This window comes from Ciconia boyciana, chromosome 12 (assembly GCF_034638445.1).
Source record: "Ciconia boyciana chromosome 12, ASM3463844v1, whole genome shotgun sequence".
Classification (NCBI taxonomy): Eukaryota; Metazoa; Chordata; class Aves; order Ciconiiformes; family Ciconiidae; genus Ciconia; species Ciconia boyciana.
In genome coordinates, this window is record NC_132945.1 from 18,050,389 (window position 1) to 18,065,842 (window position 15,454).

At 45.2% G+C, this 15,454-nt stretch overlaps 1 protein-coding gene across 3 annotated transcripts in view; it reads right to left on the reverse strand.

Moving 5' to 3' along the window:
- Nucleotides 1-11,844: 11,844 nt before the first annotated feature.
- The window catches only part of THOC2 (THO complex subunit 2), a 56,092-nt gene continuing 52,482 nt past the window's right edge, over nt 11,845-15,454 (reverse strand). For 2 of the 3 annotated variants that reach the window (XM_072876700.1, XM_072876698.1), the window contains exon 39: nt 11,845-12,687. The gene's annotated coding sequence lies outside the window, so the exon portion shown is untranslated. Of the gene's footprint in view, nt 12,688-12,720; nt 15,204-15,454 lie in introns of those variants that run through there. The other variant, XM_072876699.1, reaches the window with a different exon arrangement.

A 15,454-nucleotide genomic window follows, 5' to 3' on the forward strand; every position in this document is an offset into this window, starting at 1 on the left:
CCCCAATCGTATCAAATTATGAAACTCCTCCTGACACAAAGCCTCAGAAATCTGCTGCGTGCGAACACGGACTGGCCTGTCACTGCTTGTATGAGCTGATGTCAAGATGTTTCAGTATTTACTTACCAGTGGTGTGATTTTTTTTTTTTTTCCGAGCCACTTTAAACTCTCCAGCTAATTTGAGCAATTCTGTATAGCAGTAAAAGGTGTAACACCTGAAGAAAAGAACCTGTGCATTAAAACCAGTTAAGGTGAATGACTGTGAATCTGTAAATCCAAAAGAAAGTAATTTGTGGAACTGCATGTCTTGCTTCCAGATCAGTAAATTAATTTCTTGACAAGGTAGCTAAAGTGTGGGCAGAAAATATTGCATTCCTTTTTTTTTTTTTTCCTATCATCAGGCATACCTACAGGTGCTTTATTAAAATGACATTGGGTGGCTTTTAAAAAAAAAAAAAGAAAAGCTACTTGCTGTTTAGGTTCAGACCATATATCTCTTTTCTTGCTGTGCATTTGCATTTTAATTCACTGTTTAATATCAAGCAATGAAGCAAGAGAAGCGCAGGTTAGTTTTTCCCAGGCCTGCTTCCGCTTCACCCCAGTTCTCTCACAACTAGCACTGTGCTCAGCTAACGCTTCTCGGTAATGGTCATTTTAAAACAGAAGTAAGGAAAGAGGAGAGTAACTCAGATTAGAGCTGCAGTTCCAGAGTAATATTAAGCGATCTAACATGACTCCTGCTAGTACTGTTATATTATATCAGCTCCTGCCGACTCTTGTTTCATGGCTACTGGTGAGAGGATGCTCCTGTCCTTGCCCTCTCTGTAAAGAGGACACCGCGCTCCAGCCGACACTGCTACAGGTAGGGGCTCACTATTACTCACATCCAACGTCTTAGCAGCAGCGTTTCAGCCTTGAACCTCTGCCTGGAAATGACTTAACTTCATCCTAAAAAAAAAAAAAAAAAAAAGCAAAAGACAAAAAAAAAAAACCTTTAAACATATTGTCAATCATGGGAAATCTTCAATGGAATATCTGCATACTAATTACCTCTAATCGACAATATGTATTTTCCGTAGTTTACGATAGAGTTTTATTTCATCAGTAACATACAATGAAAAAGAAACTCATTTAAACCAGTCTGACCCTTAGGCGTTTAGTTTGCTGATGATAGATTTGAACTTTTAATAGGATTTAAAAAAAAATAAAAAGATTATATGGGGAAAGTCTTGTTAAAAACAAGTATTTCCAACAAAATGTAATATAAAATCATTTTAAAAGCTCATAGGAGAATAATTTATTGTTCAAGTTTTTAACAACATATTGACAGAAAAATTGTTGTTTTGTTTTAATTTTCTTTTCATGAAACTGTGATTTTTTTTTCAACTTCTGAACGCGATCACGTCCCCAGCAAGGGCGAGCTAAAGCTGTGCGGTTATGAGTTGTATTTAAAACAAACATTTTTCTTAAACGCTGTATAAAAGATGTATGTTTATCAAATCAATTTTTAAGAGTGGAGGCTTCACACCAGTGAAGGGAGTTTGGTAAATGGTTCGATATTTTTTAAACTTGCATGTAAAGCTAAAACAAAACGTGTTGAGTGCTTACCAATTCCAGCTACCAACTTCAAGCTATCGGAAGTTCGGCAGTAGTCTCACGATGATTTGTTTCGATATATTTTTTTCATTTGTTTTGCTTTGGGGGATTTGGGGGTTCTTTCCTTTTTCTTTTCTTTTCTTTTTTTCCTCCTTTTTTTTTTTTTTGGTAATTTAAGTTCCTATTTTTGGTCGTTGAAACTGCACTTCAGTGAGCAGAAAAATTGCCAAGCAAACTAATGGCTGTAAAAGCATAAACTGCATGTGTGGGCATCAATTACTGAGCCTCATTTTAATGAGGTGTTGTACAAAGAGTTTTAATACATTTTGTAAATAAAACTGTAAAGAAAAAAAAAAATAAAGACCCTGCTGATCTTTTCACTGGAGGAGAGAGACCCTACCTGCTGATGTCCCTGTGGCCCGGCAAGCCTGTCCCTCTCTATTTAGGATGCCCCACAGGTATTTAGTTTGGGGCCGGGTGGTGCCTTGGGTCCCGGAGATGCCACGATGCTATGCCCACACGTTGAACTAAGGATGCCGCTGGGAAATACATAGTTCTGCTTTGGTACCCTGCAAACAAACTAATTTTTTTTTTCTTGATGCGTGAAGTTGGTTGATTTTGGCCGGGTCTGAAGGGGACCCTGTGGGGAGGGGTGGGAAGGGGCAGGGGACAGCCCCCGGGGCTGCGGCCGGGGCGGGAGGTGCTGTGCCGAGCCCCCGGGCTGGGCAGCAGCGTGGGTAAATAAATTCCTCAAATGTTGGCCATACAGATTTACTTTCCTGCAGTTCCCACATTTTCAGCAATACTGTAAAAAAAAAAAATCTTCACCCAACATTGCAGCTAATCCCGACTCTATAATTTATTGAGCTCACCTCAGCCACAGTTTGGTTTTTCCCAGTCACCACAAACTATGAACCATAGGAAGTAATCCTGGTATTAAATAGCCGGTGTGCACCCAAATCGCACCCTGGCAGGGGCAGCCCCTCTGGGGGTACCCCTGGCCCAACCAGCCTGGTGGTCCCCATCAGAAACCAGCTCCTGCTGGGCTCCTTCCAGGGGCCACCATGGGTGACAGCCCCCTGCGAGCGCCCGGCACCTGCTGGGGCTGAGCTGGAGCAGCGCAAGACCGCTCGGAAGGCTGGGGATGTAAAGATCATCTCCTGAAAAAGAGAAATCCAACAGTGAAGGTCCCAGGCAGGAGCGTGCAGGCGTGGGACCTGAGCAACCAGTTTGGTACCTGCTGGCCAAAGCACACCCTGAAACCCAACCAGACGAGCTGCGTGGAGTGTCCCCATGGTGGTGCCTCTGGGTCTGGGGAAAAACGTGCGTGGCGTGGCGTGCCCGGCCGTGGGTCCCGGCCTTGGGGCTGCCGAGCCCAGCCCTGCTCCCTGCGGAGCTGCCGCCAGCCGGGGTGCTTGTTGTACGTGAGCGCGGCGGTGGGACGCAGGGGCTGAGCCCACCTGCATGTCTTCAGCCACGTCCTCAGCAACAGCAAAATAAGCTCAGGAATAAGCAAGGGCTAAGTAAGAGCAATGAAGAGCAATTACTTGACCCTAAACCATCCGACAAGGCTGAAGGTTTCAGGTTGTTTTGGCGGTGAGAAGAGTGCCGTGCTCGGCACCGCTGGGCTCCACACGCGGGGCCAGCCCTTCCCGCACGGGCGGCAGGGATGCGTGCCTCCCTCACCTTGGCCTTGGGGGACCCCTCCCTGAAATGAGCCTATTTATATGTAAAGCGCCCACACAATGAATGCAGGGAGGCATGAAAAAAAATATTGTTCTGTCCTTTAGCCTTCATTTCACGCTCAACATCCAGGCCAACATGGGCAGGTTGCATTTTTCTAGAGAGTGGTCTTGACCCGCTCCCCGCTGCCTGACGGCCGCACGCAGCCCTGCCACGGGGCCACGGGGGTGAGCGGTGCTCCCTTCCCCATGTACCTGCCAAAACACGCAGCTGCAAGCAGGGCTTAATTTGTCCACGGAGCCCCAGTGCCGAGCTGGGAGGATGTGAGCAAAATGGCAATGCCAGACTGATAGCCAGCCCTGGGCGGTGCGGTGCTGCCCTGCTGGGGTCACACCGAGCACCAGATCCTAGCAAAATGGGTGTTAAGTTTTGCTAATAAATATGCATCAGGCTGAACAAGGCTAGGCCGAAGCGGCACAGCTGCACCCAGCAAGCTGGGAGAGCCCAGCTGGCCGGGCTCCGGGTGGCGACAGGGTGGGGGACAGCCCCACACGGGGCCATGGCCACGAGGACAAGGCACAGGAGCGGGTCCTGCCAGCCCGGGCCAGGCTGGGGCTGGTGGGGCCCGGAGCCTCCCTGGGCTGCAGGGACGGTGCATGCTGGGCCAAAACCTGGACTTTGCAGCATACACTGCAGCAAAGGCAGCAGAGCTCATGCAACAGCCCTGGAACACAATGCTCGAACACTCCCCAAAGTGACTTTGCCTCTAGACTTTTGGGAGGGGGGAAATAATATAAGGAAAAATTTCAGAGTAATTCATCCAGTTTCCAGAGCCATCAGTGGGAGCAAAAGGACCTCAACAGTGTTCAAGTTCAGACCTAAAAAAACCCCCAAACCCATAGCAGCTCCTTCTCACAGCAAAGAGCACATCTGACAACAAAATAAATAATAATAAGCTGTAACACAACCCCCACTGTATTATTATGGCATAGTTTTCCTTCCAAGGTTTTGTGCAAAGCACTGCAACATTTTTTAAAAATAATTATTATTTATGGTTATTAAAATAATAATAAGTCATGGTTATTAAAATTAAATTACAAAATTTCTTTGGTGCTCATATTCATCATCTCAGTCTGGAAAATTGACTCTATTTTGCAGGCAGCAATACATAAACAAGCTCTGGATAATGATAGCTCTATTCAATTAAACTAAAGGATTTAAGTACAGAGATAATATTTTCATGGATATTATAAATTTCGAAGTAATATTAACTCAGAACATAATACATCTAAAATTGGTATCAGGGAGGACAGTGCCCACAGCAGCAGCAGCGCCCACACCTTGGCACGCTGCGGAGCTGCGCTCGGTGCTCCCGCGGCACCGGGACTGCGGAAAGGCCCAGGCTGACGTTATGCCACGGGCTAACACCGGTAGGGTCGCGGCAGCCGCTGCCGTGTCTCGCCCAGCCCGGGAGCCCCAGGCTGGAGCCCCACCGCCATGGTGGGACCCGCTCCTGTGTGGTGCCCCATGGGAGGCAGGTTTGGCTAAAATCCTTCCTGCCCCCCAACACCCCAGTCCTGCTCTGGAGCTTGTGCTCAGGCTTTCTTTCCTTTATTTCATCAGTCATCAAGAGAGGAATTACTGAGACTGGTTTGTAACGTGGCAGCATCACTGCGACAGCATCAACAAAAGTGCTTTCCAGCTTCCCCCCGGGTGCGGGCACGGGCATCGGCAGCAGCTGCCCCGCGAGGCGAGGAGCAGCCGGACACCACGCCGGTACCCAGAGAGGAGCTGGAGGAAAGGATCCGCCATGCACATCTCAGAGCCAGCGTAACAGCAAAACCGCTGCCCCTTCCCAGCTACCAGGCTTTCCATGTGTAGCTGCTGTTCAGTGCAGTTGATAAAGCTCACTGGAAGCACCTGCATTGCCAGTTTTGCTGGAAGCCGTGGCACGGGCAGACTGATGCGCTGGGTGGCGGAGCCTCCACAGGCTGACACGAAGGGCAGGATAATGAAACCTTCGTGCACACACCGAGTATTTATTTATTGCAGTTTCTAACATTGAAGTGTTAGCCCTAAATTATTTATGATGGCTATGGCTGTTTAGGATGACAGTACATCTTACAGAAGAGCAAGAGGACAAGATCCTGCTCTGCAGCAACTTGTAATCAGAAGCGCAGGAGGGGCCGGAGGAGCAGGGAAGGCACCATGAGAAGCGAAGGATCACAGGGCGGGGGGAGAGCGGAGCTGAGGAAGAGCAGAGGCTTTCCAGCAGCGCATCATTTCCAGCCGGTGAAGAGGCTGTTGACATCTCCAAGCAAGCAGGCAGAACTGACACCTAAAGGTGAACTTGGAGCCAATTTGTAGCAGCAGGCGAGGCTTGAAACTGGGATGAGCAGTGGCACTTGGCCTGCCCCGGCAGACAGTTACAGGGGAGTCTCCCATCATCTCTTTTGTTGCAGTTTCAGGGCTGCCTTTATTCTAGGTTTAGGTGCTGTGAAAGCAGCAGTGAGGAGCTGAAGGCAGCAGCAGAAAACAAGCTAAAGCCAAAGGGAGATGGCTCTGAGGAAGGGCTGGGAAACGCAGCAGGTGCTTACAGCCCTGCTCTCCGAGAGCGGGGACCTGCACAGACGCCGCGGGGCTGCGCAGGGCCGAGGAGCGGGGCTGAGCTGGTGGCTGGTCCGCAAAGGGTTAACAGGGGCCCATGAAAGCACCCCTGGCCTTGGTGGCAAGGCGAGGGTGAGGCACACAGAGCCTATAAAAACAGTGCACAACACAGCCATGATGCTGGTAATGACTGGTGCTTTAGCTAATGTTTAGCATATAAATAAAGTAATTGACCAATTAATGAGCACATGGCAGATGCTTGATACGCTGTAACGAGTAGGGAAATGTATGATATAACACAAGAAATTGAGTAAAGGACGATAAAAGCAGAGCTGCAGCCTGCGCTCTGGCACCTGACAGGGACCGGCTGCGTGACGGGTTTCGGGCGAAGGCCCCAAGCGCGGGGGGGGACAAGGGGTTTGGTCCCCGCTGCAGAGACCAGCGGGCGCAGCCAGGCAGAGGGGACACCGGGGACACCGCCAGAAACCCACGGGCCCGGAGCGGGGCGTCTGGGACCGGCCAGCTACACCCGTGGCTCCGCTTCCCGCGTGTAAAAATGCCCCTTCGGGCCCCCGCGAGCCCAGCAGCGCTTAGCCAGGAGGCTGCAGGCGCCGTGCGGACGCGGCGCCGAGTTTTACCGGTTTCCATCTCCGTACGGCGCCAGAAAGCCCCCTTCGAAGCTCAGCGGCTTCAGCCGCAGGACGTGCCCGACCGCACGCTGCCGTTGTTCGGCGCAACACTGACATGCAGCGGCCGCTCGGGGCGGGAACCGCCGCTTCCCTTCGCCCGCCCGCGGCCGGGCGCGGCCTCCTGGGCAAGCGGCGGCCCGGGCGGGTGTGCCCGGCCTGCCGGGGGCCGAGGGCTCTCCCCGGCAGCCCGGGTGCCCCCCAGCCTCGCCCAGCGCAGCCCCCAGCACCCGTCCCCCGCTGGAAGAGCCCCGAGCCCAGCGGGAGCGCGCAGGAAAGGCGGGTCGCAGCCAGCCCACCCCTTCTGGCTCTCTGCACCCTGGTTTTGCACCCTTTAAGCCCATCTCCCTTTGACCAACACCCGTGCTGCCGTGACAACTTTCAGTGCAGGGCTGGCATTTCCTGGGAGGGAGAGGTGTTTGCTGTGTGCTTGGGGAGCAGATTTTAATATCATCCAAAGCTTTTCAACAAATATTGGATTTGAATTCCAAATATGGGCTGAGCAGGCTGATTACCAAAAACCTACAAAATTAATGTAAGAGCCACAGTTTGATCTGAGGCAAATAAATATAAATGGTATTTATTTAATACTCCCCTGCCCTTTAAACGAGGGAAGTTTGCCATATTCAGGCAAAATAGCTTATTATAAAATGGCTGAAGCTGTGACCTATCACAGATGCTGCAGATTACACAGAGCAATTAGAATATCACATCAGACGGGCCACACCAGAAACAGAGTTTAATTAATGGGTGCTTTGTACCAGGTTTTCCCCATTTGCACACCCACCAGTCCGGCCCTGTCTGTTCTTCCCCACAACCCTCTCAAGCGCAGTCGATGGGGTCGAGGAGCGTGCCAGTGGCACCCACAGCCATGCGACCCATGGAAACACAGTCCCCTTCTTTCCACGCTTTCCCCAGCCCTCCAGGACTCACTGACCTCCTATTTCCACTTGAGGTCTCTGGCCTTCCCCCCCGCCATGAGCTGTGCTCTATATACAACTCCCATCGCCAAACACCCCTAAACCCTCCCTGATGTCTCCACACACAGTCCCTCCTGCAGGGAAGGACCAGCTTTCTTTTGGAAAGTTTTATTGGGGGAGAAAACCCTCCCATAGGCATGAACATGGCAAGAGACTGTTCCTACGGCCCCTCAGGAAATCAGGACATTGCCGAGCACATCTGAGTTATCCCAGCTACAGCGTGTGCTGTCACAAAGTTTAGTAATGTCCTTCTGACTGCTGCAGTTCGCTGCTGGGCTGTCTCTGCACTTGCCACACCAGCGTCACTGACACAGTGACACATGTAAAGCACTGAGGGTAAAGCATCCCCCATCCCTTCTCCTCTCCCACCGCTGCTCACGGGGCCCGTGCAAGCACCACGCTGCTTCTGCCATGTCAGCAGGCATCGCAGGCGAGGGACGAACCCTCCTGCCAGGGCAGGTACGTAGCTCCTCGAAGCTGAATTTTAAATGATTGTTTCAACTCACCTTTAAGAGTCTGGGCTGAGAGATAGTCTCCTGTTTTGTTTGGAGATTACACTATATTCAGAGACCCCAGGGTGACCTTTTTCTTTGCCCAGCGTATCCCCATCTCGGTGTGACGGCCCCAGCCGGGGAGGCTGGCTGCTGCAGCCCCAGCTGGCTGCCATGGCACCATCAGCCAGCCAAAGCCTCGTCACATTCGCACTCCAGTAAATCCCAAGGACTAGAGTGACTTTGATGGAAGTATTTCATTTTAGATTGCCCTAATGAGTTAATTAAAAGCGCCTGAGTATTTAGCTTGGTTACTCTCCTTTTTAGCAATTCTTCCTCACCTCTAATTAGCTGGGTAACTCTTACCTCATTCCCTTCCTAATTTGTCTGTGTCTTTCTTGCACTGTGGGACAAGGGTTTGTAATCTTCTCTGACTCATTCAGAAATAACCTCTAATTAATAAGGACAAAGCTAATCAGAAGAGTTTTACTGATCAAGTCTATAAACACTACAATTTCTTAATATTCAGTACTTTCAAATACAGCCACCAAGACGACACCCCTCTGTCCCAAATCCCAGATCACTGAAAACACAAACTGACCTTCACAGAGCATCAGGGGTGCTCAACTTTTGGTTCAAGTTCCCTTTCTCTGGATTATATTAAAACAAAACAAAACAAAAACCCCAAACCCCCACAATATTTAAAATACAAGTAAGCCTCTGTGTTTAATACTACTAATACTTGATACAACAAGGTTAGTTTTTTATCATTATAGTCAGCAAATATTCTATCACCTATAGGTTTGCTTTTGTTAATGTTGAATCCATGCAAAAAAAAAATCAATTTCTAAACACCTTGGGAATAAAACAAATTAATTTGCTTTGCAGACAGTACCTGTAGGCCAAGATCATCATCTGCAATTAAAAAAATCTGTCAAGTTGCAACTCCTTACAAGGCAGTAATTTTAAGCAGGCACATGCTCCACCTCCTCTCTGTCCCATCATCTACTTTAGGGTCAACAGTATCGCGCACTCAGGCATGGCAATAGCTCAGATCCCCACCACCTCTGAAAGCACCCAGGCTCATCGCTTCAGGCACAGACAAGGGCACGTTAAACATTTTTTTAAACAGAGAAACAAAATTCTTGAAGGAGAAAAGAACTGCTATATTGCAGTTATTTAAAAGGTCTTTATGTTGTCAGCATAACATTTTCCCCATTGTTTTTCACATATTTTGTGAACCATCAGTTGTTTTAACCACCGGCTAAAAAAACTAATTCATGATGAAATTTTATGAGACTCAATACTGTTAAACACACTATCAGTTTAGCAGAGAACGTACCTTACACATTTTACTATTTTAAAATAGTCATTATAGGCAAATTCTAAACAAACGCTGATCAAACTACACAGAAACAGCAACTCTCAAGCTGAACCACACACTGCCTGCCTCAGCTTGATCTGCTGGTGATGTACAGACAGACTCCTGTCTGTCACCAAAGGTAGCTCCTCGACAAAGAAATGACCCTCAGAAACTCGAGCTCTTCATACGTGATTTTCTTGGGCAAGGGGGAAGAGCAGGACAGGAAAAAGCAATACAGGTGTGACACTCCATATAGAACAAAACAGTGTTGTTTAAACACAGCATACAGCAATTACCTTACCATTTAAAATAGGATTTAAGCTTTTTATGTCACCCTTATTTGCTCGTGTGCTTTTATTTTAAAAGTTCACATAAACAGAATATTGAACATTTAAACCTATTAAGCATGTTTCTCAGAGCAATCATTAAAAATCAGTTTGCTCTGACAGAGTTGTATTTTATACGCTTCCCCATGAGCAAACCCCATTTCCCAAGCCTGTTCAACAAGGACCAATCTCCCCGTGTAAACTTAAGTTGATTTGTATCAATTTCACTAATAAGCATCAATGAACTTCTTTCTGGGAAGACATGGCCAACAGAAAGCATTGATGGGAACCATTGCTGCTACAACCATAGTGCTTCGCAGAGGTAAGGGGAATTAAGGCAACAGAGGCCAGTATGGCACGCTGAGGTTATAACACAAACCACAGCAGTCCAACAGGCAGAATGAATTTTCTGCTTGTCAGTCTCAAAGTGTAACCATGAGAAACATGATCATCCTTTCCTGTTAGAGATTATAAAAAATGAGAACACACTCCTTTATGTAATCACTCCAGTATTGTAGGGACTGGAATACGTTAGTCCTGGGAGAAGTTGTGCCTACAATAAATCTCAGTCTTTGTTACCAAGATCACCGCTTTAGAGCACTTAAATCTTTCAAGCTACTTAGATCCCACACCTCCTCCAAGAACTTAGTCCTTAACTTGCATGACTTCATCTTTTAAAATAATTATTCAAATTAAAGGGACTATGATTAGCTTTGTATTTGCTGTGCCTTTAAAAACAGAGGAAAACTTCACTCCAGCCTTTGGGCAGCAGCTGGGACAGCTCTCACTGCTTCTGCTCACGATCTTCTGAAGCTGCATGAGGACCAAGGCTGGAAGGTTTTACAGTTCTGCTAATATTTCAGTCTTAATATTGTGAAACACCTCCCACTGGCAGCAGGTCCTCTCCTCCACACCCCAACACAGTTTTATTGCATCCATTTTGAAAAGCAAGCAGTCCTTACCAAATGGATGAGGAGCAGAATTTGAATTTAAAAAGGAGACTGAAGATACAGTGAAGACAAAGGCTGAAGAACTACTTGGTGGAGTCTGATATTACAATTCAACTGATTTGATATGTAAGTGGCATCAAAAGGGGAAGTATTCTCCCCCTCCAGGTCACCACTTCTCCCTCTGCAGCCAGCAGGTATGACAGAAGCAAGGGAGGACTTAGCTGGGGCTTACAGAAAGCCGTCTGTCTCACGGGGCTCTGGGCAAACAAAGGAGCAAACACATTCAAAGTTTCAATCAGTCCTGCAGTCCCCAGAGCGAGAATTGGCTGTAGAGAAAGAGCACGAGATGCACCATCTCCAAACTTAACGAGAATCTAGCTGTAACAGCAGCTCCTGCTTTTTGGTGAATACGCATTCATTGGGTATTTAAACTGCTGTACTCAGGCCAAAAATGCTCAGCTTCCAATTATACCTTTTTAGTCACTAAATAGCGAACAGTCTCCAGACAAGACATTTGGAATCTCCCCTTCTCCAGAGAACACAAACAGGTATTCTTTCACAACCCACATTTTCTAGTTTAAACAAAGTAGTGATCATTTTTACTGAAGGAAATCCACACCTTTGGGGGGGCGGGGTGGAAGTTATTCATGAATGGGACCTAAAGGCTTCCAGACCTGAAGACTTCTTACCCAGGTGAAGATCTGAGCTGGTGGCTTCACCGAAGTAACCTACCACGCTATGTCAGAAGCCAGGCAGAGTCCCTTTTTTGTCAGGCATTAAACTAAACTGGTCAAAATATACTAAGACATTTTCAAGACACTCTAAGTCAGTGTAATTTGACTAAATTAGGAAATGGGGAAAAAAGTGCCAGAGATTTTCATGAGCTTTGGATGAGGGACAAATGTCTCAAAAGATGTAAACTTGACTGAACACAGAAAGGCAAACCCTGAGCTTCGAGACCACTGGAGAAGCGTAACCCATCTGTCACTTCACAGGAGGCACCGCGCTACCTAACTAACCCTTTGCATCTGACCAGCAAGCAGGCACAGAGGGCTCATAAGCGAAGAGAGAAAACACCCTCCGACGACTCCAACTAACATCAAATTTTCATAACAATACATAAAGCAATAAAGTGACCACACAGAGAATGATTTACGACCCATTGAGAAAACTATTGTTTATTTAGAAAAAAGGTTACACTGGTAGAATTCAGCAGATAAAAAATTCTTTTTTTTTTTTTAAAAATGTCATTGTGAAACTTTTCAGACTAAAGTTCAGCAATACAAAGCTCCTGTAGCTGTAATTGAAACTTAATTTATTTCCGTTTTGAAGAGAGCATTTCCAATCAATCTAAAAACAACATGACAAACAAAAGGTGTGGCAAGGGACAACTGAGCACAGGTTTAGGGATGGAAGGGACAGGGTTCATTCTTTGTTTCTTTAAACAAGTCAACGTTGTACACATAATATACAAATAATCCCTAAGCATTGCATGAAAACAGTGCTCCCACTTGACTTTTTTTTTAGTCACTGATATTAAAAACAGGCCAAGTAATAAATAAAAACTGAGTTTAAATGAGGTAAATCCAAAAAGGTTCAATAACTGTTTATTCGTGGTTTTCAAACATCTAAAAGAATGCATTTCAGATTGAAAGAATTACTAAACTCAGGCAGTATTTTTGACAACCTAAAGTGGAACTCTGTACACATGAAACCTCATTTGCACTATGGCAACTGTTTGTTTGCAGCACATTGTGCTAAATATGGAATAGGTAACACTTTCAGCCAGGTACTGAAAATAAACGTGTAAGAAACTAAGCAACAAGTTAAAATACAGTAATGTACAACTCAACAATTAAATCCTCAGCATGGGAAAATAAAGCAGAGAACTGAATAATTTAAGGAGATGCAGATGGGTCCTCTTCATTCACAAATTTCTGTGCAATCTATACTCTGGAAAATACATTTCTGGTCACAGCTGGATATCTTCCCATTTCAATCTCACCTGCAATGAAGGCATACATAATTGGAATTAGATGTTGTCCAAATGAATATTGATCTCACAACTTAGCATTTTATTCCATTCACAATTAAAGAATGAGGGGGAAAATAAACCTGTTTTCATCAGTCATTCATTTGCTCCCTAACTCTAGGGTAATCCACAGCAAGAACTATATTGATGTGAGCACTGCATTGTAAGTAGTGGAACATTAATTTGAAGATACAAATAAGAAACAAGTAGTCACCTGTGAAGGTAAAAACTCTTTTAGAAGTACAACCCCCTCAAAATGTTACTATCGCTAAATTAGGCAAGAAATAAATGCAGTCAATCAGACCTTGTACATTAGGAAGAATGTTATGAAAGACTTAAACAGGAGCACAGGATTAGATTCCACAACCGTGTTGCTATAAAAAGCATTTTTTCATACTTCACTATGCAAACAATGGGGTATTGTCAGTATTCTAGGCCAGATGCTCCAGGTTAGCCCATTACATAGCTGGATGTGAATTTTACTGTGCAACTGATATTTACCTAAGCACTTGTTGCTTAAATCATGATGTAGTCAAAACACAGTTGTGCTTTAATTGATGACAATCCTCACTTTATATTGAATTGCTGGTCAAGATAAAACTTCACATTTTATTATTAAAGAAGCTGCAAGTCCTCAGTAGTGAACTTCATCTACCAAGATTGCCTTTTTTTTTCCTCAAAAGTAACATTTAAAGAAATGGGGGAAAAAAATGGGATCCATCCACAGTGATCAGACAATAATGGCTATGAAGGACAAAGAGTAAAAAAAATTCCATTAAATTCTTGCCAAAGAGTGCTCATAATTTTCCATTTGGAAGATATTCACAGAAGCATCTTCTGTGATATCAAGGAGATAAACCAAAAACAATAGTACTAAGAACCAATAACCTGAACTCCTATCCTTTTTTCTACCAACACCCTCCAAAGAGCACACAGTATCAGCATAAGCTTTGCTACCCAAAACCCCTCCACACATTTGCCCTCAGCTTCAGTGGCTGAACGAGCAATGTCACTAAATGAAACTCTTGAGACCCTTTTTACAATAATCCCCCCCTTGCTCTTTGAGGCCACAATCCACATGTGGAGACTATTTACGGAAGACATTTCCCAATGATCGGAAGATTTCAGAATTCAGATTTTGTTTTTTGTTTTGTTGGACCCTCATAAAACACTCTTCTGTAAGTGGTTACATAAGCCATCCTATAATCCTTAGGCCTCTTGGAAAAGAATTCCCAACAGCAAAGCATTTACCCCTTTCAGATTTGGTCTGTGTTGTTTTAGCTAGACAGAGGCAAACAGAAGAACCTGGGTCTTTCTCTGACACCTAAAGCAAGTACAGCCACTACAAGGAGCAATGTTGAGAGTCCACAGCCAATAATCTCTCCAGTAAGTTTTGCCATATAATATCACGTTAAGTATTTCTCAAACATGATACCCATATAATTGAATTTCAAAAACAACGAGGTTGGAAGGGACCTCTGAAGACCGTCCAGTCCAACACCCTTGCTCAAAAAGCAGAATTAACTAGAGCAGGTTGCTCAAGGGCTGTGGCCTGCCAAGTTAGGTTTTGAATACCCCAAGGATGGCAGCTCCGCCACCTCTCTGGGCAAACTGTTACGGTTTTTGACCACCCTCACAGTAAAAAGATTCCGCCGCCCCCCCGTCCCTCCAATCTTTAAACAGAATTCACAACAAATCATGTTGGTGAAAGGTAGCATCACTTTCTAGACCAGCCATGAAAACAAGACAAATGTTGTCTTACCACTCTCTGTATCAGTTTCTCTGATAAAAAGGAAAACTCTGCCTGCCTTGTATGTTGTTCAGTAGTCAGAACGATATTACTCTATGAAAGCAAATAATCTCAAACTGTGAAAAAAAAATTTCTACTTCATTTCTGTTTGTGTTCACTTTGAGTGCTCACAGAACCTACAAAGTTTTAGCAGAAACAATTAATCAATTCTAAATAGAGAACAAACCTAAGAATTGTAAAGCACTTGGACAATTTGTGAACAGAGAGAGCGAGAAGCCACATTCTTTGATATTTGTTGAATACTATCAGTTATTTTCATGTTTACCCAACATATACATACTTTTTAAAACGTAAAATTGTCCACTGCTTTATGTAGAAAGATTGGTAGTGGTGTGTGATTCAAGTTGGGTAGGTCAGATGAACTAATTTTAAGTTCACTGGGACACTTCCCTTCCCAAAGAACTGAAAATGAAACATTCTGAGACTCTTAAAACGGCTAGATGAAAAGAGGAGAAAAAAACCCCACCCTCATACCCCTAAAACTAAAAATTTAAGTCTCCACATATTTGCATAGGGCTGAAAAAAATTCAGAACACTGTCAGCTTCAAAGAACAATTTATTTTTCTAAAAGCTCCAGTATGAGCATGGGTTACTCAAAATACTCTGAAGTTTCTTTTCTTTCTGCAAATAGTCAATGCCTTCATGCGAAAGTTTTCCTTTGGCTTCTTCCTCCTCAAATCTGATCAGATAAAAGATTAAGCAGAGATAACGAACTGACTTACTACACTATATAGCAATTTGGTTTAAAAACTAGTGCTTTTGTTAAAGATAAACTAAGAAGAGGATACAAAACTTGAGTTTCCAACATATTAGGCAAGATATTCTTAATTACCAGGTAGATTATGAAGACTGATGACTATCAAGATCACATGGATTCACCTCTGTTTTTATATGGCAACCTTTCTTGGAAAAAGTGCCAAACATGCAACT